Raw genomic sequence first — 26251 nt, 5'->3', positions numbered from 1 at the left:
AGGCGATTCTTTCAACATTCTTAGTTTTGTGTATCTACCTTACAGGCAGGGGCATTTCAGTAACCAGATGGATGGAGCAAAACACTCATAGCCCTCAATCGCAAACAACCCTCCTTAATACTACTCTGGAATAACTCCCCAACAGTACAATGCTGCTAAATTAGAAATATGTTGGGAATTTAGTTGTGTTTTGAAAGATGTAGAGTCAGTAGTGAAAAAGGACTGGGTTTAAAAGATTTGTGGGAGAAGGATGCCCCAAGTTTCTATCTATCAAGAGAAACAACTACTCTAGACTACCTCATCATCTCCACAGTGAAATTAAGCCTATAAAATTCCAGAAGGAGACTCCATTACCTTCTGTCATCAAACCTGATGATTGCAAAAACATTGCTCATTTTAGGGTAAATAAATAGGGAAAAAGGGAAACGGTACAACCTGCCAACATGCTTAAAATATAGAATATAGCCTTCGAGATATTGAAGGAGATCCTTCTGAAAGATGCTTTGTAATATAATAAAAAGAAATTCAGCTAAGTTGGAGTTCATTAAGCAGAATAGATGAGGTAAGACAATAGACTGTATAAAAAGTGAGCTGTCTAGGAGTTAGGTGGCAGTAAAGATGATACAGTGTAAGCAATAATCACAGAATTATTGCCAGCATCCAAAGCAGTAAGAAGTGGAATTAAACTGTAGGAAGAAGTGATGCAGAAGGCACACATAAGAGTAGAGGAGTAAGGAAGAGACTAAAATGCAAAATATGCACAAGGAAAAGATGGTACAGTAGACAGAGAAAGCAGATCCAAATATATTGTTTTGTTACTTAGGTTGACATTGGAACACATGGAATATAAGCAATGGTTAAAGACATGATAGAAGAGATCTTAATGAGCTGAGGCAAATTATGAGTTGAGTTGAAAAGGTTCGTTGTGTAACAGGACAAATTAATAAAGTACTAGGGATAAACAAGCAATTTTTATTTCCAGTAATAAAAACATGTCATCACTGAACAAAAATGAAAGAATAATTACAAAAGGAAAAAAATCAAAATTTTTATGTACATCTCTGCAACACTAAATAAGAGAAGTGAGCAGTGCTGAGCTGAGCACTAATATTTTGATCCAAATTATAAGCCAAATAATGAAAAAGCAAAACTCAATGGTTATTTGTATATGCAGGAAGCAGTAATCTATTCTTAGCTGTATAGGGTCATCTCAGATAATGAGGCCATTGAGTATCAAAATGTGTGGAATAAAAACAAAACTCTACCCAGAGTATAATGTATACTATCTATACCATAGTCTATGCATGTGTATGACACACGTGCTATGAGCAATATATGACTCATAGTATGTTTGACACACACACTTACATATACACACAGACAAGATAATCATCTGGTAAATTTAATGAGGAAAAAAAAACGCAAAAGAAGCTAAATTAGGAGTGGAAACTGCAGAAACAAAAATGTAGAAAGTAAAAAAAGACTTCCATGTCCTTTGGTATCCCGGGATCCACCACATTATCCATCTCCATCCTGCTTTGGGGGGGAATTTGCACAACCCTGGGATGTTGTAAACACACCAGTCCAGGAGTGGACTAGTACCAGTCCCCATCTGTGGTGTCGACCATAATAAACATTTTTTCTTTTTCTTAGAACAAAAATTCTAAGCCAGTAAATTTGACGATGTTGACGGCACCAATGATTTTATAGACAATAATTTATCGAACATTGAACAAATAGCAAATCATAATATATAACTGACATTTTAAAAGGTTTTAAAGAATGTCTTCATTCTATACATCATGACAAAATAATCTCTATATCCAAGTAATTAAAAAGAACCCTTATTGATTGGTTTCTACAAGTAATTATCTTCCCATGCGTGCAATGCACATGGCTGGAATATTCATTCATAGGCAGTCCTAAGATTCAAAGAACCCTGTGATTCTGAACCATCTTCCATTATAGACCTCAGGCTTACTTAGGCCACCTTTATGATCAGTTATGTTTTAAGAAGATTCTCCTGCCTCACATTTTAAGACTGAATGACTCATGAATAACTTTGAGATCCTAAATTAGCCAACCAACGTAACATGGGTCAGAAGAATATCCAGCAAAAAAGTACTTTAAGAATAAAAGATGTTAAGCTAATCTTTAAAAAAAAACTGAAAACTATCCAAAAGGGATGTATTTTATGAGGAAGTCATGTTATTATTCCAGAAGGAGATCATATTATCTTGTTTAAATTAGCCCCAACAAAAAGGTTAATAACATATGAGAATATTCAGCATGACTCAATGATAGCGACTAACGTATTTGGGCTTATTTACTTATTTTAGGTTTGGTTTATTTGTTTTAGATTTTTACCTATTTGAATTTCTATAGATTACTGGCAAAAATAGTAAAAATAGTAACATTTAGCACTTACTGAGCATCCACAATATGCTAGGCCCTCTGTTAAGTGTTTTACAAGTATTGTCTCATTTTATCCTTACAGTAACACCACTAGGTAGGTATTGCTATTATCCTCATTTTATAGAAATGAAAACGGAGATATTCGTTTTTATGAAAATTCAACTTGTCTCAGGTATCATTATAGAGACTAGTTAGTTAATCAGCATTCAGCATGAACAAACGTGCCAGTATCCCTGCCTTTGTTATATTTACAGTCTATCGAGAAAGGCATTAGGAAAAATAGTTGTGGGCAGACATCATCTAGTAAAACTCTCTTCCTCTGCTACATGGGAATCTGACCTTTTGTTAACACTCTAGTGTTCCCCTGGAAACCTGATAAGCATAGATTGTCAGCTATATAATTCAACAATATTACTTAAAATTACAGATGACCCCAAGTTGGGCAATTGCATCTGTACTGGTAGGAAATGTAAAGGACCTATGAATACATCATGGAGATGCCATATTTTGGGCTTTCCTAAGTGTGATGGCTCTTGTAATGTACCTTGTGGGAGCCCTATGTGCTGTGGTTCTAGAGTTACTAAAAGAAATACTGGCTTCTTTGGAGTGTGAGGCTATCAGTTCGGGGAGGCCTTGCACCTCATCTCGTTGTACCTGAGTGGCTGCTGGAAGGCAGGATGGGTCAGGGACTGCTTCAGGGACTCATTGGGAGAAGAGCTCTTGATGCTGCCCTGCTGACCAGCTGTGGTTCTTCAATATCCTTTTGTATAGATGGGCTCCTAGAATGTCTTGTGGTAGTCTGAATACTATTTATACCTAAGGGGACTCTAGTGAGTGTTTTGATAGGCAAGGTATGGATGTGGCTGGTGAGGGTAAGTATTTTGATTAGGAAAGAAAGAGAGGAAATGTCCAAGAGTGGAGGTGTAGCAGTCGAAATTCAAGCAAAACAAATTTAATAGGGTGTCAGGGAGGATCTCATGAAGAAGGTGGCCTTTTATAAAATACCTGAAAAGGGTAGATAGTGAATCACATGCAGGACACAAGTAATGGGGAATACAAAGTCCATGAAACTGTGAGGGCTGGCACTCTTTTGTTTCCCCACTTTTTCTCCAAAATAGATTATAGCACTTGATAAATAAATTAATGAATTTTTCCAAAGTCATATAGCTAAAAAAGAGAAAGAACTGGATTTAGGAATCTGGAAGCTGTGACTTAAGCTTGTCTTTATCTCCACTAGTACATCTGGGAAATCTAAAGAACAATGAAACACTCTCCACAGTTCAACAAGAATCAGCATTTGTTGGTACACAGAAGAACATAGCACTTTTTGACACCCTGAAAGTTATCCATTTGTTTGCCAGGGTGAGGTCCTGGTTCAGTTCAGCACCTTTTTGTATTCAAGAGTGTGGTTCACTACTGTGATATGCATGTGTCTGTTTTGGTGTCATCATGCACATGTATGATTAATATCACATTTAGTATTTGTAATGTAAAACATATCAGAGTTAAAAAGATATAGTCTCCAATTTTACAACCATTGTTTTTCTGATTTGAAATTGAATTTCTGCTGCAAAAATTTTGAATTGAATCTTGAATTCTGTTTTAAGAAATAGAATGTACGCTTCTATAGAGAATATTGATAAGCCAGGTAAATTTCCAAAGAACACACATTCACCAGAATGCAAAGTATCTCTGTGTTTCTAAATTTTTACATGTTATGAATGTGATTTTTGGTATTTAAGAACTTGCAATTTTTTAAATTACTAATATAATTTCTTTGTATTATTTTTAAGTTAAAGCCTATGTTATACTAAGCACTGATGAGATAATAAATAAAATCATTATGCAAGCCAGTTTATATAGATCCATATATATTTAAAGATCTGTGCTGGGTTCACCATAGGTGTCCTGCAAAGACTAGGAAGGTCATTAATCTTTTTGGTAAAATAAAAGTCAAATGAAACATAAACAAATAATTCCTATCATGACCAATTCATAGATTTTACACTGATTGATTGATATGTCTATAGGAAGTTATCATTTAAGACATATAATCCAGATAAAACAAGGGCAGATTTTAATTTGAGAAATACTGGCTTTTAACAAATAAACCTTATGATCTAAGAGGTAATGACTACAAATGGTTGCTTTAAATGCCATGGCAGTGGGTCCATTATTTTTTGTGCATTAAATAATGAAAAGTCTCAAGTTCATGTTCTGAAAGCTGTACCTTTCAGCTATTGCATACACCTCTTTGTCTAGAGGGCAAAGTGAACAACATCTCATATTTTTCTTAGGCACTGTATGAAAGCATTAATTTCCTTCTGCTGCTTGGACGGAACGCAGTGCTTTGGGGCAAGTCAATGCAAAATGATCACATTTTCGCTCGTCATCAATATAGCTGGTTGACAGTGGGCATCTATTTTTCATTCCAGCATCCAGTAAAATAAAATATGTGGATTTTCTTCAAAAGAGGTGCTTTTAGGAAACACAGATGAAAATAGCATTTTTAGCAAGCCACTGAGAAAGTTGGCTATTACTGCAACTCCCTGGCTGCAGAGACAGATGTGAGTCTGGCGTTTTCTTTTCTCCTCTTCTATCTCTCTCAATGGGATAATTTAAAAATCTGTATCTTTACTTAAGGAGTTGGCTATGAATCATAAATGACAGAATTAGTTTTTAAGGATAATATATTTAGTCTTTGCGGTGTCTCTGTGGACTCCTTGACTTCTAAACACCCATTATGTTTTAAGTGAAGAGCATAGATCTGCATTTTTGCTGAAAAAATGTAATTACTAAATTGCTGCAGGTCCATTTTTTTCTAAGTCATGAATTTCCTACTCATGAGAGTTTCTAAAAAATGAAAAAGCTAAATTATAGAAAATGTCTCAAATTGCAGTTAGCTGATTTTGACGGCAAAGCAATGGATATTTGATGTTGAAGTTGAAATGTTAGACTGCCTGGAGAAAATGACTAACAAAAAAATCTAACTTTCATAAACTCCACATTATAGGATTCTGTGAATTTCACACTCATACCAAAAAGGTATATTTTACTTGTTCAAATTCTACAAAATTTGATGGATTTTTTTGCATTTACTTACATGGTTAGGAAAATGACTCATCAAAAACAGAAGGGAAGGAAAAGAGGGAGAAAGGGAGGGAGGGGGGAAGAAAAGTTGAGAAAAAAGGGAGGGAGGGAGGGAGGAGAGAAGAAAGGGGGTTTTAGGGCTGGCTGATTCCAAGTGCAGAAATTGCTTTGCTTCTGTAGCCCTGGATTCTCTCACTGATATATGGGTCAAATTTTCAGCAGTTTTTGTCAGGGTAGTTTTCATTTGTAAGTGAGGGAGAGGATTAAAAGTGATGGTTCTTATTTTGTTTCGTAAGTGTCCTGTTTGTGTAGGTTTGCAAACAGCACAGGGCTCATGGGGTCATGAGTGTGTTTTAACCACCAGAAGAGAGTATTGAGAAGATCTCCTGGAACAGACTTCTGTAATTGTTTATCATTCAGTTACTTGGCACCCTTGGTTCCCTCGGTAATCCTTTCAGCTTGATTGGTTTAATGTCTAGGTACCGACTGATGATATTGTGCATCTTGACTGATTTTAGAGTAACAGTTTGGAAGTGAAACATCATAATTGGTTTCCAATTCAATGGAGTCACCACAATTTAAAACATTATCTTTTGTTATTTGTAAATAATACACGAACACATTATGCTGATAAAGGAGTCAACCAATAAATGCCTATATGGAGTTAAACACGAAAACTGCTGTTTATGTGCTCCCTGCAGCCTCAAGACTCTTTAGAGTTCAATATTTCTTCAATAGTGTCTTTACCTTTCCAGTTCTATTTCTGTACACTTATAAACCTTTATATGCACCCACAGCTAGTTTTGTTTATTGAAAAATATAGGATCATATTGCATGTTGTATTCATTTTCTCTTGCTACAAAACAAATTACCACAAATATAATGCCTTATAATAATATAAATTTATTAGCTCACACTTAACATAGCTCTGAAATTATCTTTTGGGTCTCACAGGCTGGAATCAAGATGTTGTCCAGACTTAGTTCTTATATGGAAACTTGGAGGAAGAATCTGCTTCCCAGCTCACTTAGGTTTTTGGCAGAATCCATTTCCTTGCAGCTGTAGATCTGTGATCCTTGTGTCCTTGCTAGCTATTGGCCAACGGCTGTCCTCAGCTACTGGAGGCCACCCAGATCTTTTGACATGGCCCCCCTCTAACTTCAAAGCAGCAATGGTATTTCAAGCTCTTCTCATGCTTCAAATATCTCTAACTTCCCTTCTGTTCTCAGTCAGGAGAAAGGTCTGCTTTTAAGGGTTTATGTGATTACATTTGAATCACCTGGATAATCCAGTATAATCACTTTCTTTTAACATCAACTGATTAGTAGCATTAGTTACCTCTGCAAAGTCCCTTTTGCTTGGCAAGAAAACGTATTCCTGGGATGTAACACCAGGGCAAAGTGATTATGGGGTCCAAAATTCTACTACCACACTTCAATTTTTGTGCAATTTGCTTTTTTTTGTTTTTTTTTAACTTAGCAATATGCCTTTGAAATCTATCTGTAGATCGGATGTTTCTATTTTTTCCTTTTTTATGGCATCACTATATTTCTTCCTTAGCATGGATATAGCATAGAATATTTAGTCATTTCCCTACTTGTGGAAATTTTAGTTAGAACGTGTTTAGGTAATAATATGATATGAGGCAATGTAGGTTAGTGGTCAAAAAAAACCCTTAGATTTCTGAAATTTAATTGCCTGAGTCAATTAGTGGTTCCAGTACTTTAGTTAATGTGTGAACTAAATCAGCTATTTGACCACTTTGGACTTTATATTTTGCTTGTTTATGGATAAATACTATCTATTTCACACAGTCAGTTGGGGGATTAAGTACCATAATAGAGGTAAAATTGTTTTCCTGACATAAAATATGCACTGGCACAATGTAAGTCATTACTGTGCTATATAAGCACGAGTATTTCTAGGGTGTAATTTCCTAAAAGTGGGATTTGGATCAAAGACAAATGCACTTATTTTTCTAAGTGTAGAAAAATAAGACCAAATTGCTTCTTGATAAGTACATCCCAGGATGTACTTTTACAATGTAATTGTGGGATATAGTCATGAGCAAAACAGCGTGGTTCTTGCTCATTGAATTTACAGTTTAATAATTTGTCAGTAAATTAACAAGATAAGCAAAAAAAATTTAATTATAAATTGTGATTAGTGCTGCATAAAAACGAACAGAGAATCAAGGAAGTATATAACAGGGAACCAGATCTCGTCCAGAAAGTCATTATCCTAAAGATAATGTTAATTTGGACTAACAAATTAAGGGTAGAAGAAAGATGTGCTGAGTTTACTTCTCAAAGGAGATAAAATTAGCAAGGCTTCCTATTAAATTGAATATAGATGTAATAATAATATCATCATCATCATAGATATGCAAGGAAATTATCAAAATAACTAGGTTTTTACCTTGTAAAACTATATAGTTAGTGTCAGTCATTGAGATAAGTGAAATTAGAGCAAGTTCAAGTTATGAGGGGAAGATCATGCTTTTGAACGTAGGTAGTCACATTGAATTTGAGGAGCATCTGAGGCACCAAAGGAGAGATGTCAAATATACAGTAAAATATACAGAACTCAGAAGAGGCTTAGGCTACAAATAGATATTTTGAAGTCTTGGTTTTGAGGACTTAATTAAGCCATGGGGATGGATGACATATCATGTTGCTCTTTACAGACTGGAGCTGTACCATTTGATATAGGAAACACTAACTGTGTGGGGGCTATTTAGCACTTGAAATATGGTTAGCCTGAACCTGAAGTTATTCCAGATTTCTAAAACTTAGTAGGAAACAAATTATGCAGAATATCTCATTGATAATTATTTATATTGATTGCATCCTGAGATGATAATATTTTGGATATATTGAGTCATTAAAATTATCTCATATGTTTCTTTTGACATTTTTGTTGTAGCTACTAGAACATTTAAAATGATACATGTACCATTTGTGACTAATATTATACTTCTAGTAGATAATGGTGCTATAGTAACAAAAGAGTGCCTATACTTGACTTTGAAAAAAATCAAATATGTATTTAATGTCTTGGTAGAGAATGCTTATCTGCAAAAGATATTGTGAAAGAGCAATCAGAGTGCAAGAGAAAAATCATACTTACCTAGAAGCAAAGAATATAGTACATTTTGAGACAAAATATTGTTCTTCATTGAGTATTGCTCAGAGGTCGAGAAAGGTATAATTGAAACATATTCATTGGATTTAGTGACTAGGGATTTTTATGGAGGTAGAGACATTTATGTTGGTGGAGAGGGATGAGGTGGGGTCATGAATGAACAGAATGTAAAGATTTCAACATTAGGAGGGCAGACAAATCTTAGAAATTTGGTTTTAAAGGGGAAATGGGATGAAAAGACGTGTTTTTAAAAACTTTTTTTTTTAAACTTAAAAAATTTTTTTTTTGGCTGCGTTGGGCCTTTGTTGCTGCGCGAGAGCTTTCTTCTACTTGCCGCAAGCGGGGGTTACTCTTCATTGCGGTGCGTGGGCTTCTCATTGCGGTGGCTTCTCTTGTTGTGGAGCACAGGCTCTTGGCGCACGGGCTTCAGTAGTTGGCACTGCGTGGGCTTAGTACTTGTGGCACGCGGGCTGTAGAGCACAGGCTCAGTAGTTGCGGCGCACAGGCTTAGTTGCTCTGTGGCATGTGGGATCTCTCCGGACCAGGGCTCAAACCCGTGTCCCCTGCATTGGCAGGCAGATTCTTAACCCCTGCACCACCAAAAGATGTATTTTAATATGAAGAGACTTGAACATGTTTAAAACCCACGGGACTGATCCAGAAAAGAAGGAAAGGTTCCAGGTGCAGGAAGAAGTAGAAATAATGGATAGTATATAGATTCTGTGAAGTAGAGGAAGACAGACTTCCTACCAGAGCACTCATCCCATTGAAAAAACTGTGTGTTTATTTATCTGTATCTATCATTAGACTGTAGCTCCAAGAAGATATAAACCATATCTTTTTCCTTGTCTAGTTGTCAACACCTATTATGAAATGTAGGTGTTTCAAGGTGTATTTACTTCTTCAAAGTATATTTACTACCTGAAGAAAACTCAATTGCTGAATATATGTACATTTGCTATGTGGATTATGATCGCAATGAATCTTCTTAAATGTGAGATTGAGAGAATTCTGGGAGTTTGTAATGCACAATGGGGAGAAAGAGGAGGAGGGCATTGGCATCATTATGTTTATATATGATTATTTTTTCATATCTACATTCTATCTACAGACCCCATGGATGCCTAGAACAATGGAAATTGGGAAGCTTAGTAGAAATACATTAATACCGGGGTAGGGCCTGCCATAGGGTCAATGAAAAAGAAATGAACAAAACCCAAGCTGCCTACCCCTGCACTCCTTCAACTCTAGGCAGTTGGTATTAGTAGGCTTCTTGATATCCACTATGGCTCTATTGTAGGCCCTAGCTAGGTTAAATCATTCTGTATCTTTCCATTTTAATAATGTCTCCTAGTCAAGCTGCTGCTATTCAAGCCATGTATATGCCAAAGTTGTCTGCTAGGACCAAGCTACCCATAAATCTAAATGAATATGAGAAAGATTTATTGTTTGGGAATGATGTAATGATTAGACTTTCCTCATTTTCTCCTTCTCTCACTTACTGCATGTTCCACTTCTCCTGGTAATATATCTTCTCTGTTAGTCTTAGTTAGACATGATGGAAACATACAAAGTCCAGGAACTATGTTGTCTGAACAGTGGTCTCAATGTTATAGATCATATACTCATTGTTTTCTAGAAAATGAATTTGGAAGAAATACAAGAGAGTTCAAGAGATGCTATATTTTAAAGAGATAATATTTAATGAGAACTTACATTTTCCAAAAATTGATGTAAGCATTTTAGAGTAATAATTCATTTCATCCTGAAACCAACTTTGGGGGTAGATACTGTCCTCATTGTCATTATTAGCATCATTATTATCCTCATTTCATGAATGAGTAAGGAAAGACACAGAAACTAAAACTGAGATTTGAGCCCAGATACTCTGACTGTAGCTCCCTAACTTGTATCACCTAAGTTCTTCAGATCTGCTATAGCCAGATGGAAATAAGCATTTAGTAGTTATACTCACATAATAACAGGGAGTCAGTGATCTTATGAAGTAGGTTAAAGGCATTAAAATATTATTTTAAACTATAAAGGAAAGAACGATAGGTAGGTGGAACATTGCCTTCAGATCTGTTCTTAAATACTCACCTTTCCAACATGCAAGTGTAGCTTTATGAACAAGTTAAACCTCTGTTAGTCTTGACATTCTCCTCTGTGAAGTCAGTTGGACTAACTGTCAATAAAGTCATTTGGAGTCATAAAATGATGGAACTCTTGAATATTCTTGGACTATACCAATTAATAGATTTCACATTTAAAATAATTATCTTAGCAAGCAGGCTACGAGATGGTAAATGACGAAAAGGACAGTATCTCACATTTGCAGTGAAATTTTTATGAGAGAAATCTCTTTAATTTTCCTTCTAAAACATTTTTAGCAAGGATGATGGATGACTAATAAGATGTTAATTGTTCATGTCTACTGATTAGGAAACTTACGAAGGGTTTTTAGAGCATTGATTTAATAAGGAATGACACTTGAATCTTTACCCATAATTAGCTTATTACATTTGGCTGCTGTTTGAATCTGTGCTATGGGAATGATTTAAAGAGATTAATCTTTTTCAAGGACCAAATAAGCACTGATACGTGACCCTAGAACACCTTCCAAACTCACTGAAACAATGATGATACTGATTCTGTATGGTATATTGATACGTTTGTTAGGTTAAGGGGAGAAGCAAGAAATCTAGAGCTTTTAAGGTAGATCATAACTCCTCAATATCAGTTATTAAAAGGTTGCACAGTAACAGCCTTTATGCCTCTCTGAATGGGGAAAATTTCATGGAGCTGAACAGTGGAAAATCCATTTTTCAGTGTGTACATCAAAAAAGAAGCTGTTCTGTTCTTAGCCAAAACTTGTTGGATATAAACCCTCCTTTCGTCTCAGACTGACAGAGAACTGCCAACAGCAGAGGAAAGAGAATAAAGTGAGAGTGCTCAGCTTAGATAAAGAAAACTGCAGACATATTTTCAAGAATAATTTGACAAATACTTGTGTGCCTGATACCCAGCTTAAGAAATAGAACATTATGAGCAGAATTAAGGTCTCAGTGTTGCCTGAGGTTGGGGTATATTATTTTCAGGCATATCTTTATACTTCTCCTGCATATTCATGTATCCTTAAACAATATGCGTATGTTTTCTCATTGTTGGAATTTGATGGAGCTTAATAAGTGACATTTTGTCTTTGCTTGAATTCAGAACCAGTTGAGAACAGATTAAGAGGCTGGGTAGGTAGAGATCACTTGATATCTGGTTAAGAGGGTGAGGCTTAGTTGTGCAACAACAATGAACTCTTGAGTTCTGACTTCCAGAGTCAGAGTAACCTTCTCATTGCCTAGAAGGACAGAACAATCGCACACCTTGCTATATGGAAGGAAATGGTACTGCCCGTGGGAGCGGATCAGAATTAATCTCTGTGAATTCAGCTAACTCCCAAGAAGGGTATCTGCAGAAAGAACACAGGAATCACCAGGGAATTTCTTTGTCCATAACTAGCGAGGGTTTTCACCACCTGCTTCCAATAAGGAGGGAGGGAAAGGTGACTTCACAGACCCACTGTATAATAATATTAGTTATTGCAAAAATCTATGTATAACTGAAAGTTCTAGTAAAGTAGACAGAATTTTATTTCAGGTTATAGGCTTAATAGTTATTCTTTCCCATCTTCAGAAAATTTTAAGTTTATCTCTTGAGATAGTATTCTGTGACTGGATTAGTGAACTGAGTGGACCCGGTATGACTGGTAGGGACAAGATTCTTCAGTCTGAAGTTGGAGAAGGCAAATGTGTAGGGTTGCTCGCAAAATTCTGTCCTATGTGTTTTATTGATATTTTTGCCTTACTGTGCTACATGGTCGGGCTGGATAACTCAGAGTCAAACATATTTATTCCTTGCAACGAAATTAATTCCACAAACCTAAAAACAAAATAATGTTAATCTGTTTGAAAGTATACATTGGAACATTAATTAAAAATAAGAACATATATATTATATGTTATATATAACATATATATGTTATATAATATGAACATGTTATATGGATAGGTTGTGCATTAATTCAAAATAAGAAAATGTATATAAATATATGTCCTCAACTTACCACTACATGCATAGCTTTTGAATATTTGCTTAGTATTGAATAAAAACTCCTCTCTTTCCCACTGTTTCCACACCACTCAAAGTTAGTTTAATTGAGCTGCTGAAGGGTTTTGACTTATGGCTTATTTACCTTCATAAAAACCAGGTAAACTTACTTTCTCCCATGGCCTCAGATAATACCTGAAACGCCAAGGGACTTTCTATTTATCCTGTATGGTTCGTCCCTTGTTTGCTTCATAAAGTGAATTGTTAACACTGTTTGAAGGCTATTCTTGGGTGTGGTATCTTGGAATCATCTAGTTCGATGCCCCTCTATGTGGATGTAAATATACCTGGGTATTTATTCATCACTATAAGACAAAATAAGAAATAGAACTAATCAAAAATCAAATTGAAGTATCACTCAAAGGAAAGGCTACCACATTATATCTGTATAGCTTTCATAAACATTCTCTCATTTGAAGCACACAATAGAATGAGTACATGTTACCATTACCTTCATTTTACAGAGGAGGGGGCTAACAGGGATTTGTTCAAGTTGAGGTAGTCACAGTTTTTACCCCCAGCATAGAGATGAACAAGCTGAGGCACAGAGATTTAAATGATTTATCCAATGTCACACAGCTGGAAAGGAAGTTAGGAACCCAAGTAGTCTGACTTTGGCATCAGTGTTCATAACCGCTACACTGTTTGAGAGGAGCAATGGGAAGACACATTTCTTTATTCAAGTCAAATTATATTTACTTACACTGAAAAACAGCTCTAAAGCATCAAAATCTAGTGACTTTTCTCCTCAAGCGTCACTTTATTTAATTCTACTAAAGCGTTTGATGCCTTTGGACAAATTCTCTTCTTAAAACATCCTGTCCTTGGCTTCCACGTTGAGGAAAATAATCTTATATTTGTATACTGTTTTACAGTTACTTTTATGTACACAGTTTTATTTTATGTATATATAACTTGAGCTATGTTAGGAAAATTTTGTGATTACAGTCATACAGATGAGGAAATTAATGCACAGAGATACTCAATAACTGGCTCACAGTTGCACAATTGTAAGTGGAGAAACCACATCTAAAACTGCTACCTTAAATACTTGGTCATGTACGGTGTCCATTATAAAATGTTGCCTCCTTAAATTTTTTTTCCAACTGAATGAATTAGATACTCTTAAAGTTAATATTTATTTTACTCATATTGAACCATCCCTAAATTTGTTGATTATGATTGGATTTTACTGAGGTTGAGTTTAGAGTAATTGTCATCTAATATGAGTAAAGTATCCTGTGTTTATAGAGATCAGGAATGTATGGCTTACTACCAAAAACACAGGATATATTATATACTATAATATATGCAGATACCACACTTAGGGATGTGGTATCTGTGTATATTAGAAAGAATAGCATAATTTATTCATCAGATTCTCTGTGTACAAATGTAATATTGACAATGTGTAATTTATTTCTTAGTCTTCCGGATGACTTTATAACAGCCTACTGCCATCTACTGGGTTCTGTTCAGAACTGTCATGTTAATCACCAGATTAAAACTAAGTTTTTATGAGTTTAGAATCTGATAGCTTGATATTGAGATTTAATTGACTTTTAACCTTGCTTTACATTATAGGTTCTGAAATTATTTAATGGAAAACTGGTTTAGTTCTTATTTAGTATAAATTATCATTTTATCTCGTAGGAAAATTGGAATTCAAATCTCACCACTGGATTACCTTTAATATCATCACTATGATTCTTGTATTCCTATCAACTATTTTTTATTTGTTTTATTTAAACCTTAGATTTCAAAAGTTTTGTCAAAATTTTCTTATTCTTCTGTATTTTAAATTATATATGCTCTGGTTACTTCCTCTATTTAAAGTGGGAGATAAAGTCCTAAACTAGCCCAAATCTCCAACAATTCTTCACCTCTAATGAATTAACAATAATAGTATGTAATTTTACTTTATTCAAAAAATAAGTACTGTTATAAATAGAATTGTTGATTTTTTTGTATACAGAAACATAAATCATTCACTGGATACAAATTACTATGAGTTTTTAATCAAATTCTCCTGATAAAATTTAACTAATTTCAAAGTTAGAATTTTGTTTTTATTTACATTCTGTAAGTGTTATTTTGTGTTTAAACTAGGATTAGAAGTCTGATCACATTATATATAAGAATGTAATTTATTCATTGATCAGGTATATTAGATAATATAGAAATATTTGTTACTACTTGTATATTTTTTTCAAAGCACTTCCTTGTACCTTCTTTCATAAGTAATAACTAACATAAAGAAAATGTTCTCCAAAATTACTAATAATTGGTACTGATTTTTAAATACCTAGCTATAAAAAAACTTACTTCCAGAGGGTACTCTGATACTACTTATAGTCCAACTCATAAGCATGATAGAGCCCACAGTATAATAAACTATGATACAGACAAAGTGCTCCAAAAATGAGTTTTAAAATAATATCTTCCGGGCTTCCCTGGTGGCGCAGTGGTTGAGAGTCCGCCTGCTGATGCAGGGGACATGGGTTCGTGCCCCGGTCCGGGAAGATCCCACATGCCGTGGAGTGGCTGGGCCTGTGAGCCATGGCTGCTGAGCCTGCGTGTCCAGAGCCTGTGCCCCGCAACGGCAGAGGCCACAACAGTGAGAGGCCCACGTACCGCAAAAAAACAAAACAAAAACAAAACAAAAAAATAATATCTTCCCAGATGAAATTGCTTTTTTTATAGCTATATTAGAATGCTTCTCTCAAGTTGCAGAGAAACCATGACTGAAACCATTTTGTAGGAACAAAATTGGGAGCAGTAATGGAATAAAAATAAAAAATTAAATTATAGCAGTATTGGTATGAAGATTTAGAAGGGAAGTGAAATGCAATATTTCAGGTACTATTAGTAATTCCATATGTGACTTGTGTGGCAAAATATGCATAGCAAAGTGATATCACCCTAAAGAACTTCCTTTGCAAAAGCCTTTGTATCATCACTCATTCCTCCATTTCTCCTTAACGCCGCAGGTAATCATTTACCGGGAATGTGTTGCCTCCTACTTTCTACGCTTTCCTTTTCTCCTTGCTGCTGGCCGTCTTTCCATGTTACTATTGATGTTGCAGTAACTTTCTGATTGGTCTCCAGTCCTCCAGCTTTCTATTTCTCCAGTTCATTTTCCCCATGGCCCAAAGCTAAAGCTGAAGAAAGAAAGGAGGAAAGGAGTTAGGACTGAAAGTTTGTCATATGCCAAATACTTCTCTGAACACTTTACCCAAATTTTCTCAACCCTTGTGAGATAGACTAGTCCCAATTTGCAGGGCATGAAATTGAGTATTAAAGAATTTCCACAGCTAGTCTAAGTTTACATGGCTAGTAAGTGTCAGAAACAGGATCCATTCCCAAGTCCCCATTCCATCTGTCCCAGACTAGACAGATGAGAAGGTATGTACATTGTCATATTTCAACATCACTTTATACCTTAATAATAATATCAATAGTTTATATAGTTAACCCTTGAGTAATGCAGGGCTTAGGGGCACTGACCCTTCATGCAGTCAAAAATTGATAAATAACTCATAGTTGGCCTTCCCTATCTGTGGTTCCTCCATATCTGCCTGTGGTACTGCATCCATGAATTCAACCATTGTGTAGTACTGTAGTATTTACTGTTGAACAAAATCCACCTATATGTGGACCTATGCAGTTCAAACACCTGTTGTTTAAGGGTCAGCTGTACTTACACAGTACTTTCATCTTACCAAGCATTCTTTTTTTTTTTTAACAAAAACACCTTTATTTTGTCTTCAAAGAACAAACTGTTCTTCTTTTTCCAACATAATCATGATTAACTTACAAAAACAGGCATTTACAATGCATCTTCAAAGCATTTCCCTTTAACAGAAAACTTGACTTCACAGACTACAAACATTAAAAGGTTAAAAAAAATTCTATTTTGTTGTCATTATAAAACAAAACAGAATCTAGCATAAGTCAAGGAAATCCATTCATACTTCAGGTCCTTCTCCTCCAGGAACCAGCATTGTTATATTATTTCCATTTAGCAAAATTTGATCTAATTTAGTAATTCTTCTTCCTTCTGGTGTGATTTCAAAAGTCATCAAATCCCAGAAGTGTGCCAACAATCTCCTTATCACTCTTCATCACAATGTGAATCCTTGATCCTATACACTTGTCCACAAGCTCTAGAGGGAGAAGCTGTGACGGGTTGGTGGTAGCGTTAGCCACCATGGCTATGCCAGAAGTGGTCTGCCCAAGCATTCTTTAATATTTTAAGTATAGTAACTCATTTAATCTTAAGGATAACCCTATCAAGTAGGTAGGACTATTATTCCCTTTTTCCTGATGAGAAAATAGGGCATAGAAAGTTAAATAGCATGACCAGTATTAGAAAGTAAGTATATAGTAGAGCAGGGATTTGAACCCATGTGTTTCAGCTACAGAGTCCATGATCTTAACCATGGTACAAGATCTGGTTGTTGCTTTGAACATATTTTTTAACTTGAAACTTGAACAGTCTAATGATTGTGTGTGGAAAAATATTTTATGGATTAAATATAAAATGGAAATAAAAATGATATTGAGGTCTTATAATTAAAGGTCAAATAGGAAAATAAATTTTACCAATTATCTATTTAAGAATTGTGGAAACTTGAGAGGGACTGAAGCCCTTTTAAAATCTCTCAACTGAGTGGAATTAGGATAAAGAAAAGCTTTGAAAATATAGAGGGAAAAGGTAATTATGGGACTAACAAAATATGTCATGCTTAAGAAAACTGAAGAAATAATGAAATCAAAGTTATATTAATGTTCGTACAAACGGATCATTTTTTCCTGGTTTGAAAAGAATCTTAGTCATAAAAATACTGTTTAAACCTTGCCCACTTTGACAAATAGTAAAACTTCACATTGTTTTATAGATTTTCAAACTTAGCTGAAGAATAGTATCATTTTTTACCTAGTCTGCTGTGAACTGAATGTTTGTGTTCCCCAAAATTCATATGTTGAGACCCTAATCCCCAGTGTTATGGTATTTGGTGTGTGGCCTTTGCGTCATGAGTGTGGAGCTTTCACAGCGGGATTTGTACCCTTTTAAGAAAAGATAGGAGAGATCTTGCTTGCTTTCTCTATCCACCATGTGAAGACATACCAGGAAGAGGGCCCCCATCAGCAATTGAACAGCCTGAGGTCCTTGATCTTGGAATTCTCAGCTTCCAGAATTGTGAGAAATAAATGCTGTTGTTTAAGCCACCCAGTCTATGATATTGCTGTTTTAGCAGTTCTGAATAAGCTATAGTCTTCTAGCCAAGCAAACTCTGACCTGAGCAAGGAGACTGTTGGTTTTGCTGAAAGTTTGGTTTACCTAGTGTTATGTGTTGAATTGTGTCTTCCAAAATGATATATTGATATTTTAATCCCTAGTATCTCAGAATGGAACCTTATTTGGAAACAGGGTCATTGAAGACGTAGTAGTTAAGATGAGGTGACACTGGAGTAGGCAGGGTCCTTAATCCAGTATGATTTTGTCATTATAAAAAGAGGAGAGAGAAAAGTCAGAGGGCAGACAGCCATGTGAAGACACAGAGACGTACAGGGAGAACACTGTGACAACAGAGGCAGAGGCTGGAGTGATACAGCTGCAAGCAAAGGTCACCAAGCATTGATGGCCACCACCAGGGAGGCAAGAAGGGATTCTACCCAGACTCTCAGAGGGAGCATGGCTTCACTGACACCCTGATTTTGGACTTATAGCCTTGAGAACTGTGAGAGTATAAATTTCTATTATATCAAGTCATCCGAAGTGTGGCACGTTGTTTGGACAGCCTGAGGAAACTATTATACTCAGCATCATCCCACACTCATAGAGAAAGAGGCTCTTGATCCCATGCCAGCCAGCTAGCCTTAGAATCTCTTCTACCTGTGAGTTTTCTCTTTCCATCCATTACAATCATATGCCATTGCCCAGAATGGTTATGTTCAGAACAGGGAAAACCCTTTTTGAAAACATGTGGCACGTTTCAGCACATAAAAGATTTAAGTTATCCGCTGTCCTGAAAAGACCCTGCCATGTGATCCACTTAGCAATTCTCTTTCCTTTCTCCACCCAGAAGAGCAAAGAGATGCACCTACTCCAATTGGAATGTTAGCTACAAAGCTACAGGAGGGCAGCAACTCTCTCTCACTCTCTCTCTGTCTCTCCCCGATTGAATCAATTAATAGAGAAATGATTTGTCAGAAAGGAAGGACTTCACTGACTGTGTAGCTTCCTAACCAGTCTTATAACTGTATGCTTCTCAGAACTGGCGCAGATAGTGGTCTTATTACCTACCACAAACACATCTATATCCTGAGTCACTTTGAAATAGCAGATTCCTATCCAACCCCCTCACCCTTAAGCTATCATGATGAGCTGAGAACTCATAAAGGGCCTCCCATTCTATCCAACCATAATATTGTATTCATAGCTCTCTTTACCTTTTCTTTCTTTCTTCATCAAAGCTCCAGGAATATAATTTAATGTCTTCTTATTTCCAGATAGTTTCCTGTCTCTTGGGAGTCCTCTTTTCCAAAGATTGTGCTGGAAGAAACTAAGCCTTGACTGTTCTGTACCTTTATTGATAAAGTGACTTTTTCCCCCCATTGGTTTTAGGAATTTGGTGAAATATATTTACTATTATTATCATGGACAGATTGCCAAAATTTCAGAATGCACGTTTGATTCTTATATTGAAATATAACTAATCTAGGGATGTTGTTTCCATTCCTCTCTTCTTATCTAATCTTGCAGAAACTCAAAAATCTTAATAATATTACCAATTATTCCTGGGTTATAGGCTTGTTCATTTGTTTTCTTCTTGAATGAGAAACCTCCTGTTATATAGAAACCTCCTCATCTGTAGATAATGTATCTGTTGAATTATAGTGAAACTATGGATATGAAATTTAAGTGCAACATTCTTAAAGAGTATAATTTGTCTTTCAGAAAAATTCCTTACTCTAGACAATATCTGGGGTGTTCAACCCCTTAAGAGTTAGAAGAATTCAAATTAGATCATTCTTAGTCCAGAAGCAAAAGAAATTGCTTTCAGATAATTTTTAAAATATAATAGGTATTCATATGATTAAGATTTTACAATTCATTTTTGCACATCTGTTTTTTCTAGCTTTATAGTGAAATACTAAATTTTATAAAATAGTATTATTGTGGCTTTATTTTATATTTAGCAGTCAAAATTAGTATATGTCATTGAAAACTTTAAAATGTAAATGGATTGTTTTTCTAAATTATAGACTTTTTTTTTTTTTTTTTTGCGGTACGTGGGCCTCTCACTGTTGTGGCCTCTCCCATTGCGGAGCACAGGCTCTGGACGCGCAGGCTCAGCAGCCATGGCTCACGGGCCCAGCCGCTCCGCGGCATGTGGGATCCTCCCGGACCGGGGCACGAACCCGTGTCCCCTGCATTGGCAGGCGGACTCTCAACCACTGCACCACGAGGGAAGCCCTATAGACTATTTTAAAACTAAAATTTCAATAGACTATGATTGATTGACTTAGGAAATTTCTTATTGAATAAATGTATGCTCAGCCTGAATCTGTCAACACAATTAACTTGTATTAATCTTTAGTGGAATAATGTCTACAAGTAAATTTATTGCCATATGTTTGCTGGGTTGCTATATTCATAGGATTAAAAATAAATGAGAGATAAAAAGATGAGAATAAATTTTATTAACTCTTGGTGGAAAAACATAATTAATTATTAAAGATTTATATAATTATTCTTCATTATGTCCAACAAATGCATATAAGGAAAAGATTTTAATGAAGATTAACAGAGGCCCAAAGCAGCTGAATTCTAAACATGGGTCTGAAAATCATTTTTACAGTGGTGGTAAATGTGAAGTTCAACTTGTATAAAGATCTTGGGTTATGATTTAGGATTAAGCCAAGAAAAATCGTCATGATTATTGTATTGAGATTTCACTGAAGGCAAGGGCTTTTGTGTTTAGGTCTAAGACCCTATCATTAAAAGGACAAGCAAACCTTTACCGAGAGTATTCTTCACAGTAAATGTGTGAGCTGACTTTCAACGACTGCCCTTGATGTTGATCTTGTCTTCAAAATCATGGTAGACAAAGGGAACTAAAACAGGAATAAAAATATTAAGATTGAGTCATAGGAGTATCAGAATATTTGAAGTTTAGAATTGTATTATGCACCATTTCAAAATTAATGTGTGCTTATAAAAGTTGAAAAAAGAGTGAAATTTAAAAAAGTATACAAATATAGACAAGTCACACAAAGGCTAATATTTTTAAAATGTTGTTCTAAGCTTTTTTCCTGAGAATCATCTTTGTTGTTGCTAAGATATTTCATTAACTGAGAAAAACTTTGTGTTTTATATTTTTTGTGTTATACTCAACCAGTATGACACTTCTACAGTTATTGTAACCAGAGAAGAACCAGTGCTTTTTTTTAGTTTTTATTATTGATGAGTCATTGGGAGGTGGTATCCCTCCTGCCGCTGCACTCTCTACACCCTACTTCCATCCTCATGAGGAATAACACTGCTGTATCGCTCTTACATGGCAAAACTGAGATAGAGTACCTCACAGCTGGACGATACACATACATTCACACACACACACACACACACACACACACACACACACTCACTCACTCACTCACTCACTCACTCACTCACTCACCACTTGAACAATGAAGACCTTCCTTCCCATAGAAGAAATAGGTAGAGTAAGGATAAAGCTGCATCGAATGCGTGTTCTGCTTTCTTCTGTAATTTCCAAGCCTAGTCTGAGGGTAAGATTATTATTAATGTTGATAAATTGCTTGTTTTAATAGTTAATAGCAACACAGGGCAAAAAAAAAAAAAAGCGTAATTGAGAGGATTTTAGAAAGGATACAAAGAATCAACTCCCCAATGCAACTGTATCAGTGTATATCTTTCTGATCATTAATTCTAGGTATTTTTTAAATTTTAATGATTTTATACAGTTTTATTACTGGCAATTTCTAAGTTGCTACTTGATTTTCATTATTTAAAAATTTGTTACAATAAATTGAATAACTGTGTCATAATTTACATGACCATTGCTCTATCATGGACTGTTTCATGAAATTCTAGAATAAGCCTCTCTGTATATTTAGACTTTTAAAGATCATTTTCTTTGGGTAAAGTTAACAATGTTTAATTGGTAGACCTAATCCATGAAAAAATATTTAAGTCTCTTAATACATATTGCCAAATTGCCACCCACAATGGTGTTCCTGATTTTTTTTTTATATCTTTATTGGAGTACAATTGCTTTACAATGGTGTATTAGTTTCTGCTTCATAACAAAGTGAATCAGCTATACATATATCCCCATATCTCCTCCCTCTTGTGTCTCCCTCCCACCCTCCTTATCCCACCCCTCTAGGTGGACACAAAGCACTGAGCTGATCTCCCTGTGCTATGCGGCTACTTCCCACTAGCTATCTGTTTTACATTTGGTAGTGTATATATGTCCATGCCACTCTCTCACTTCGTCCCAGCTTACCCTTCCCCCTCCCTGTGTCCTCAAGTCCATTCTCTACATCTGTGTCTTTATTCCTGTCCTGCCCCTAGGTTCTTCAGAACCCTTTTTTTTTTTTTTTTTTTTTTAGATTCCACATATATGTGTTAGCATATGGTATTTGTTTTCCTCTTTCTGACTTACTTCACTCTGTATGACAGACTCTAGGTCCATCCACCTCACTACAAATAACTCAATTTCGTTTCTTTTTATGGCTGAGTAATATTCCATTGTATATATGTGCCACATCTTCTTTATCCATTCATCTGTCAATGGACACTTAACTTGCTTCCATGTCCTGGCTATTGTAAGGAGAGCTGCAATGACCATTGAGGTACATGACTCTTTTTGAATTATGGTTTTCTCTGGGTATATGCCCAGTAGTGGGATTGCTGGCTCGTATGGTAGTTCTATTTTTAGTTTTTTAAGGAACCTCCATACTGTTCTCCATAGTGGCTGTATCAATGTACATTCCCACCAACAGTGCAAGCAGGTTCCCTTTTCTCCACACCCTCTCCAGCATTTATTGTTTGTAGATTTTTTGATGATGGCCATTCTGACCGGTGTGAGGTGATACCTCATTGTAGTTTTGATTTGCATTTCTCTAATGATTAGTGATGTTGAGCATTCTTTCATGTGTTTGTTGGCAGTCTGTATATCTTCTTTGGAGAAATGTCTGTTTAGGTCTTCTGCCCATTTTTGGATTGGGTTGTTTGATTTTTTGATATTGAGCTGCATGAGCTACTTGTAAATTTTGGAGATTAATCTTTTGTCAGTTGCTTCAATTGCAAATATTTTCTCCCATTCTGAGGGTTGTCTTTTCATCTTATTTATGGTTTCCTTTGCTGTGCAAAAGCTTTGAAGTTTCATTAGGTCCCATTTGTTTATTTTTGTTTTTATTTCCATTTCTCTAGGAGGTGGGTCAAAAAGGATCTTGCTGTGATTTATGTCATAGAGTGTCCTGCCTATGTTTTGCTCTAAGAGTTCTATAGTGTCTGGCCTTACATTTAGGTCTTTAATCCATTTTGAGTTTATTTTTGTGTATGGTGTTAGGGAGTGTTCTAATTTCATTCTTTTACATGTAGCTGTCCAGTTTTCCCAGCACCACTTATTGAAGAGCCTGTTTTTTATCCATTGTATATTCTCACCACCTTTATTAAAAATAAGGTGACCATATGTGTGTGGGTTTATCTCTGGGCTTTCTATCCTGTTCCATTGATCTATATTTCTGTTTTTGTGCCAGTACCATACTGTCTTGATTACTGTAGCTTTGTAGTATAGTCTGAAGTCCGGGACCTGATTCCTCCAGGTCCATTTTTCGTTCTCAAGATTGCTTTGGCTATTCAGGGTCTTTTGTGTTTCCATACAAATTGTGCAATTTTTTGTTCTAGTTCTGTGAAAAATGCCATTGGTAGTTTGATGGGATTGCATTGAATCTGTAGATTGCATTAGGTAGTATAGTCATTTTTACAAGAACATGGTATATCTCTCCATTTGTTGCTGACTTTTAATAGTCTTCCTATTTATAACTCAATAATCCAGTTCCTTTGGCTGAATGTGAATGCCTCTGAGCAACGAGCTAAGGGTACCTTACTTTGTTAGTTGCTTACATTTTATTTTTCCTTTTATAAAAAAGCCACAGTTTTAATTTAGATTTTTTTTTGTGTGTGTGTGTGTGGTACGTGGGCCTCTCACTGTTGTGGCCTCTCCCATTGCAGAGCACAGGCTCCGGATGCACAGGCTCAGAGGCCATGGCTCACGGGCCTAGCCACTCCGTGGCATGTGGGATCTTCCTGGACCGGGGCACGAACCCGTGTCCCCTGCATCGGCAGGCGGACTCTCAACCACTGCGCCACCAGGGAAGCCCTAGATTAAATTTTAAAGAAACTTTGTTTTGTATTCAGGTGAAATTACCTTGGAGCCCTAGTACTTTGTAAACATCTAAACTTTAAGTGTTTGATGGCTTTTCATGAAATTAATACCCTGGGTATTACTAGTAGAATGAATAGATTCTATCCAAGAACAACTGGTGTTACATTTTTGTGATTATTATTTACAACCTTTCTGTGAAGGTATAATATTCATAATAGCAACCACATCAACATTAATTAATATTTAATGGCTGCTTAGAATATGTCAGAACGTTTATTAAATTCTTTAAATGTGTTATTTTATGCACTTCATAGCAGCTCTTAAGATAAAATACTATTTTTAAGGTTGAGGAAATTGATCACTAAAGTTTTTAAGTGATATGGCTGAGGTCATCCAGCTGGTAAGAGATCAAGTTAGAGTTAAAAGCCAGATGAGTTGGACTCCAGAGCCCATGTTATTTTAACTTTATTACACTAAAAATTCACATTTTAGCTTCTGATAAGATTAAGAGACATGGTTAGTGTAATCATGGAAAAATAACTGCACAAGCAATATCAATTTTTATAAAACCATACCATGATCATTTGTAAGTGCTATCACAGATATTTAAATATCGAAAGGCAAATTTCTTGGGCACTTGGAGTGTGATACTACTCCTAGGTGAGCTTTGCTGTCATGTGACTAATCAAGATGACTTTCAGTTTAGTGAGGTTATGATTTATGTTAGTTCCTGGATTTTAAACAGATGGTTGTTAAATGACTCACTCAGCGTGGCACATGGTTGTATGGAACTTGTACGTGCATGCCTCATGCCTCCAGCAAAGTGTCATTGTAAAGCTTCGGGGACTGCTGTTCCTGACCTGGTGAGCAAATCTTCTGGATGACCTCTCTGCACTTAACCCACTTGTGGGAACATTCTCTGCCCATGTGTTATGAACAGTTGTCATGTTAGAAGGTGGTTATTGGAGTTGTCTGCTGTATAATGATGAGTTACTACAAATACTAATATTGGAAGCCTTAAATGTAATCTCCACATGCTATGTTTGTTAGCCAGTAGTCCTCAAAAGTTGATTTACAATTCAAAAATTTTAAGAATCCCATTTTGAAGGAAAAAATTTCCCTGAAATAGCAATAAACTTGATACTTAATGAAAATGCTATGGTTAGAAACCTCAACTTTTAATAAATCACTATAGATTGTAAAGAATAACAACACTAAGTTTGAATTAAGTTACTTCCTTAGAAATGCCATTTGTGGGACACTTATAGTCTGTTTTACTCCAAGTCCCTGAGATTACCATTTATATTTCTAGTAAATCCCTTTCTCGCACCATTATAGGCAGTAATCAGAAGGACAAAATAAGAGTGTGATAACAGCAGATGAGAACATTTCACATCCACTTTGTGTAATACAGTGTTTAATTCTGTCTTTTTTTATTTCTTACATTTTAATTATCTGAAATGTTTTCACCCTCATCACTATGGGAGGATTCTCAAACTGATTTTGCAGATAAAGATTTGGATTCAAATCCAGGCTCCACTGTTTACTCACTGTATTAGTTAGAAAATCCATGTTTTCATCCCCAGCTGTTTGATGTGTAAAACTGGTGTAAAAATAGATCCCTCCATATGATTATTATGAGATGCAAATGCAATCACATATGTAAAGTATTTAGCAAAGTGAGTATAATTCTTAGTATCATTAATATTAGTGTATCTAACACTGCTCTAGAAAATTTTAAATTAATAACAAATCTTGATTATTCCCCTAATGGCTCTTCCTGGCGTTAGTTCTCAGAAGCAGCTCTCATGCAATTCAGTGCTTCTGCTCTTGTGTCTATTAATTCAGCCACATAGACATCTTGCACCTCAGTTTCAGCAGCTATAGATGATGGCAGCCACTCTCTTTGAGGTGCCCTCAGGGACCACAGCACTGGATTTCAAGTATGCTATGCCACATAGATTTCAAAGTTTGCGATCCCAAACGCCTCCAAATTTGTTGGAAATTCATAT

The 26251-nt window shown here is 35.7% G+C and overlaps 1 protein-coding gene and 1 pseudogene across 7 annotated transcripts in view; one reads left to right on the top strand and one right to left on the bottom strand.

The window, feature by feature from the left end:
- Positions 1–26251, top strand: part of ROBO2 (roundabout guidance receptor 2) — a 1654833-nt gene that overhangs the window by 167011 nt on the left and 1461571 nt on the right. The window lies entirely within an intron of this gene.
- On the bottom strand, positions 16616–17025 carry LOC101271051 (U6 snRNA-associated Sm-like protein LSm5; annotated as a pseudogene).

This window comes from Orcinus orca, chromosome 5 (assembly GCF_937001465.1).
Source record: "Orcinus orca chromosome 5, mOrcOrc1.1, whole genome shotgun sequence".
NCBI lineage: Eukaryota > Metazoa > Chordata > Mammalia > Artiodactyla > Delphinidae > Orcinus > Orcinus orca.
This window is presented reverse-complemented; position numbering and strand designations above follow the sequence as displayed.